This window comes from Meleagris gallopavo, chromosome 5, assembly GCF_000146605.3.
Source record: "Meleagris gallopavo isolate NT-WF06-2002-E0010 breed Aviagen turkey brand Nicholas breeding stock chromosome 5, Turkey_5.1, whole genome shotgun sequence".
Lineage (NCBI taxonomy): Eukaryota > Metazoa > Chordata > Aves > Galliformes > Phasianidae > Meleagris > Meleagris gallopavo.
The window spans coordinates 36351795-36357493 of record NC_015015.2 but is presented as its reverse complement, the minus strand read 5'-3'; the positions used below and the strand labels follow the sequence as shown (position 1 = coordinate 36357493).

Genomic DNA, 5699 nt, shown 5'->3' with positions numbered 1-5699 from the left:
TTTGTTTCTACCTCCATCTTAAAGCAGAATTCAGAAATCCTGAGACTTCATCTCTCCCAAACCATACATCCAGCTAAACAGATTTCAGGGAACTGCAGATGAAAGAAGTCTATAAGTCATTAGAGTGTTAGGACATCCTCGGTGTTTTATGGCTTCTCAACACTATAAGTTAGCTTCTCAACATTATAGATGAAGTATAAATGGCTACAGTTTTATGATGGAAAAACATTAAAGTGGAAACATTTTAGCCAGATCCAATAAGCATATAACAATTTTGTGACAGCAGTCCTTTAACCTTATGTTGCTTTTCATGCTTGAGACCAAGCTGTCAGCAGCAGTCAAATCACACAGCTTTGTTAGCATTTGCAGAAAGCAGGGGAGGTAGAGATGTTGTTTCTTTAATTTGCTCAGTCTGACTGCACTGGGTGACAATATGCAAAATCCAACTATTCCTATGTGTGATATTAATCTATTCCTGTCACTTTGGCTGTCCTGTGACTGAAAAGCCATTTGTTCAGGTCTGACAGAAGGAATTAACATTGTTACAGAAAACTGATGGAATTCATACCAGGACTGATCCTGGAAGAGTCTAAACATCCTGGGTTGCTACTGACATCCAACAGGAGCCAGTAGATTTACAGATTTGTTATTCTACAATCTCTCACTTGCTCTAAGCATTAAGATGTACCCTCTTTAAATTCTAGACACAATATCACAGTAAAAATGAAGACAGACAGGAGCGTTGTTTAAATTGAAGTTAGTGGTTTTACTAAAAAAAAAAAAAGGATTCTCTCCTTAAAAATACCTGTCAAATTATTATCCCCTTCCTCACTGCTAACATACGTCCTGAGCTTTCTCTCTTAGCCTGGAAGCATTTTAACAAGCTGATAACAAGGAGTGAAAAATAAAGATAGAACAAAACACTTTCAAAACTCTTCTTTCCAGCACTGAAACAAGCTATCTTGTGAATCTACCTGATTCAGCCTCAAAGGGTGTTACATGTTTGTTTGCTTTATTTTTTTTATACTTAGCTAACAGAGAACATTGGATTGGATCCTGATTTTAGCTTTATTCTATTGCTCTGCACAGACTAGGATGTAGAATGTAGTGATAAGTACCTCTGAAAAATATATATACATAATTCCTTCCAAAGGTAAGGCCTCCTATATGTACAATAGATACAAAGAGCACAATAACACCATTTGACTGAGCAAATTCTCAGCTACAAAATACCATTTTTCAAAATGGTCACCACCATTAGCTATGCATTCTTTCCAGCCATGGACAAGAGCCTGCATGCTATTCCTGTAAACATCTGCACCAGTGGAAGTGGTCCACTGTCACTGGCACTGCTGGAATGCAGCACCCATCCTTCCTTGCACTCACATTCACTCTCTGGTCTTCATAAACATTCAGCAAGTGTGAGTGTCAGGGGGTGCCATTTTTTCCCCACATCGATGAATTCATTTACACCTCTTTGCTTCATTTGCACTCCCATGTTAGATGCCATTTTGCCAGACTGCCTCTCTGCTGCCAGCAAAAACATGGAATGATATACTGGTGGGAAGATTAAACATCTACTGCTACATCGCCAAAAGCTGTCACTGACCTTGTGGACCAACATAATAAAACAGGAGGCATTACACTTGGAGCAGCCAAAACACAAATTTTATTTTTTCTGCTTTGCTTGAATTCTCAGGAGAATAAGTATTGTGCCTTTTCATCATGTCACAAAATAGTGCTTTATCAAAATGCTGAAGTCTCTACATCATAAAAGCTCATAAAGTAGTATTTTCAAACAAGTTGAGCTTTACCTTTTTACTTAAAGAAAAATTTTTTAGTTTTTGGAACTCTAATATTTTACAGGACTGCCTTTTCCTGTCTGCTCCTCCTGGGCTGATGTCACCTATGGTACAGTTGTTCCTTCCATACATTATAGAAGTAAGCATGCACATAGGCACTCAGACAGTCTTCTGGTGCAGATCTAAAGTCTCCTGAACATTTGAGTAAGTACATTGATTCATACGCATTCAAGATGTTGTAGTTCTGTTATCAATTGTATCTTCAATACATAATTTTCTTGCTCTGTATTTCCTGAGCAGGGTTACTACTTCGGCTATTTTTACACCTCTGTTTCACATTGCTATTTCCTGCTTATCCAAGCTAGTCTCTAGCTGAGAAAATTAGCTCCCTTCCCACAAGATGTTCTGGACAAATGGCACCAGTAAACTATCGCAAAGTTCAGTGCTCCAGAAAATCAAAATCTTCTCTTTCCCACCAGTCAGCTATACAGCCTCTCATCCCTATGATTCTCTCTCCTCTGATGCTTGTAAAGGCAGAAAAATAATCTGAACTTTCCTTTGCTACTCTTCTATAGTTCCCACATCTTCACTATTGGTGCTGCTCCACATAGATCAGGCTTGCCCTGATCAATCATCCCACACAGCATTACTGTTACATTTCTATATTTTTGCACATAAAATAATTTATGTTGCAAGAGATCTCCGGGTGCCACTCTGCCAGCTTCTGCTCAGGACCTTTACATCTACTGCTGCTTTGTTTGATTTCTGCAAGGCACTGACCATGCCTTGTGGACCACAGTCTTTACTGAATCAAACTTTAAGAGCTACAGCTCTTCCTATTAGCACCTGTGAGCCACTGTGTCCTGAGGAAATTATTAGATATGATCTCTCAACGAGAGCCTGGAAACCTCTGCATTATCTGAAAAGAAGATTTTATTAGACACTTTAAAAAAATCTTTTTCACACAGCTCTGCACTGGTACATCAGCTACAGTAAAATTAAACTGTAAAAAAGGTGAGCAAGAGCTAATAGAGATAAAAGGTTGAAGTTGGATTTCTGAACATTACAGCTCTGCCGTGACTTTACTATCTGTCTTTGTTTATAGAAGGGGAAAAATGACCAAAATAATTAAAGTTAGCAATGGCCCTGTCATGAAGCAGGTAACAGCCTGGGTACAGAAATGATGTACCACCAACTGCAATAAAGACTTTATCTATATTCCATGATTTAAAAGTTTAATTAAAAACTGAGGTCAAAAATCACCCTGAATGTATTGCTGGGTTTCACTAAATGGATTTAAGAATCACATACATAGAAATACCTGCACAACGGAGCAGAGATAAGGCTAGAACTTAGTGCTGCATTACCAATAGCCCAGCAGAGAGCCTGAACTAATTCTGGTGTAACAACAGCCCCCACATTAATAGTTCTAGATTCTTCTGCTTTTTTGAAAGCAGTAACAAAATGTGCTGCACTTGCCTTCCATCTTGCATCTTGAGTTTCACAGCAAGTCTTGCAACTCATTTACAAGTTATCAAGCTCCATGCTTAACTTCACCTGTGGACAAATACTTGTATATTATTAACGAATTCATTCACCCATTATTTCTTGACATTGAAATCAATTGCACCACTTCAGAGCTATTCATTATAGCAGATGCTTTAGTGTTAGGCTACTACTGGAAATGGTACTACACACAATTTAGCCATGAAAACATTCTTTAACAATCAACTTTTGTAAGGTCATGCAGTAGTTGGTATTTGCAGTTCTTAGAATTTCCTGAAAATAAACACATAATCTGGGGACTAATGGCTTCAGCTGTCTATCTGTCTGTCTATGCTACAAACAAGAAACAAAAACACGAAGTACAGAAAAACAAAATACAGCTTATATAGAAACACACTCTAAATCTCACAAATGGGACTGTATCTGAGAGCTGCCTACTTTTCCCATCCATTTCTTCTAAATTGCTGAATTTCTGAAGTTCTCTTAAACCAAAATGAAGCAATTAATGAGAGCACTTCAGGAATTAAAGATGGCCAACAGCAAGTTAGGAAAGACCTGAAAACTTCTTGAAAGTTCAGAATGTTTCTGAGAAGGAAATAAAGTGGGATATGATTTTTTTTTTCCTCAGTAAGGCCTGGGTGAGAGCCTGCAGACAGATAATGTCGTCATTGTTGAGGCAGTGTGAAAAAAGCATCCTGACTCATTGAACTCAACTGTAGTACCCATCTGAGGTAGAAAGCAGAATATTAAGAATTATCTGTCTTTTCAGTAACAGAAGCTACTGGAATACTGCAGTGCTGTCATCTTCTGCCTCATCTTGCTGGATGATCTGAAAAAAAAAAAATCACCCAAATCAAATCCATGAGTCTTTTCATTGAAGTGATTTATGGTGTGAGCTCAGGCTAATTAAAACAGCTACCGAAATGTGGAAAGGGCTAACAGTACCTTCTGGAAGTGCAGGGGGTCCTCTTAGAAAAACATAACTTTCCTAAGGGCTGATCCATTTCATGGATTAAATGGTCCCATGAACAAGGAACCTAGAACATCACTGAAATCTTCACCTTCTCTAAGGTCAAGGCAGATATCCTTCTGTTTTTATGTACATGTAAAAATCTACCCCAACAAAAATCTTATCAAAATAAAGCACCTTACTGAGCACATTACACTCCCTACAGGGAGCATCAGAAGACAAACACATGATAGTACTTAAGCTGCTTAATGCGCTAATGAACAGTACTCAAATATGGAGGTGATAAGTGTGGTGGGAGAGGCTATACAGAGAAAAACAGCTAGTGTTATACAATAACATTCCAACAGTGAGAAGGAAGTCTGCAGGTAAGTCCTGTGTAGGGAAAGATACATGCAATGGATTCTGTCCCCTCCACCACAAAAATCACAAACTTATTAAAAATACTGCAGTCATCTCAAGTTAGTGTGGATGTGTTTAACAGTTTTTAACTAAGAGAATGACATACTAGTTTAAAGGCTTACAAAGACGCCTCTGACCTTCAGAAAAGTTTTTTCCTCCATTCAGTTCCATGTGTCTGTGGTGCATCCATTTGATAGGTATGTGTTATTAAAAGGTAGCTGGTAACCTGCTAGGTTCAATGAACATACAGTATGAGATAAGTGACTCCTCAGATGCTAAGTACTTGGAGAGAAACAGTTTTACTATGATAAATATGTTTAAATATTTGGAGCACTGCTTGCAGTTTAAATACAGGGAAGGTAAAGAAAAGGGGCAAAGAGAAATAGCTTTATGCTAATCTGCAATTCATTTTCTTTTTTATTCTATAACGAAAGATGGCCTCTCCCTCCTGCATAGTTAGGAGACTGAGGCAAGTCTGGAACATGAAAGAAAAAAGGTTGAGAGGTCCCGTAATACACTGCTGAGTAAGTGAAGCTATATTATTAGTATATAATCAATGAATACATGGATGTTATAATTAAAAAGCATACAAGAAAGTTAGGCTAAGCAGGTTATCATACTAAAGAAGAATGGATGGAAAGCTTACCCCTGTCCTGGGCTCACTGAGAAGATTCCAAGAGGAGCGATCCCCAAAAGAGATCCTTCCCCAGTGGTGGTCAGCTCTTAAATGGGGTCTAGGAGAGGTGGAGCAAGGCTCTACCCCTTCCGGTAGGGCAGGTGAATTGCCTTCATCTGTGCTCCCAGGGCTGACTCATTGCTTGCCTCAGGTGGTCAATCAGACGTTCAGGCCTTGATTCAGCAGTTCCCAGTTAAGTCAACATTTTTTCCTTGGGAGTGTCTTCCCTAACTTCTAAGTATCCATCTGTTTGGTAATAAGTCATTGGATGCTTCTACTTCAGAGAGCCAACGTGTATAGATCACATCTGTGCTACTCCTTAGAACATTGTACTCACTCCCTGCAA

At 38.7% G+C, this 5699-nt stretch overlaps 1 long non-coding RNA gene across 2 annotated transcripts; it reads right to left on the bottom strand.

Moving 5' to 3' along the window:
* Positions 1-1315: 1315 nt before the first annotated feature.
* Positions 1316-5416, bottom strand: LOC104911196. 2 transcript variants are annotated; one of them, XR_793715.3, is made up of 3 exons: positions 5324-5416; positions 4815-4906; positions 1316-4137 (listed from the first exon to the last, which is right to left on the bottom strand). It is a non-coding gene; the product is annotated as an uncharacterized LOC104911196 (long non-coding RNA). The 2 variants fall into 2 exon arrangements; XR_002115307.2 differs by having other exon boundaries at positions 4815-4903; positions 5324-5403.
* Positions 5417-5699: the final 283 nt, after the last annotated feature.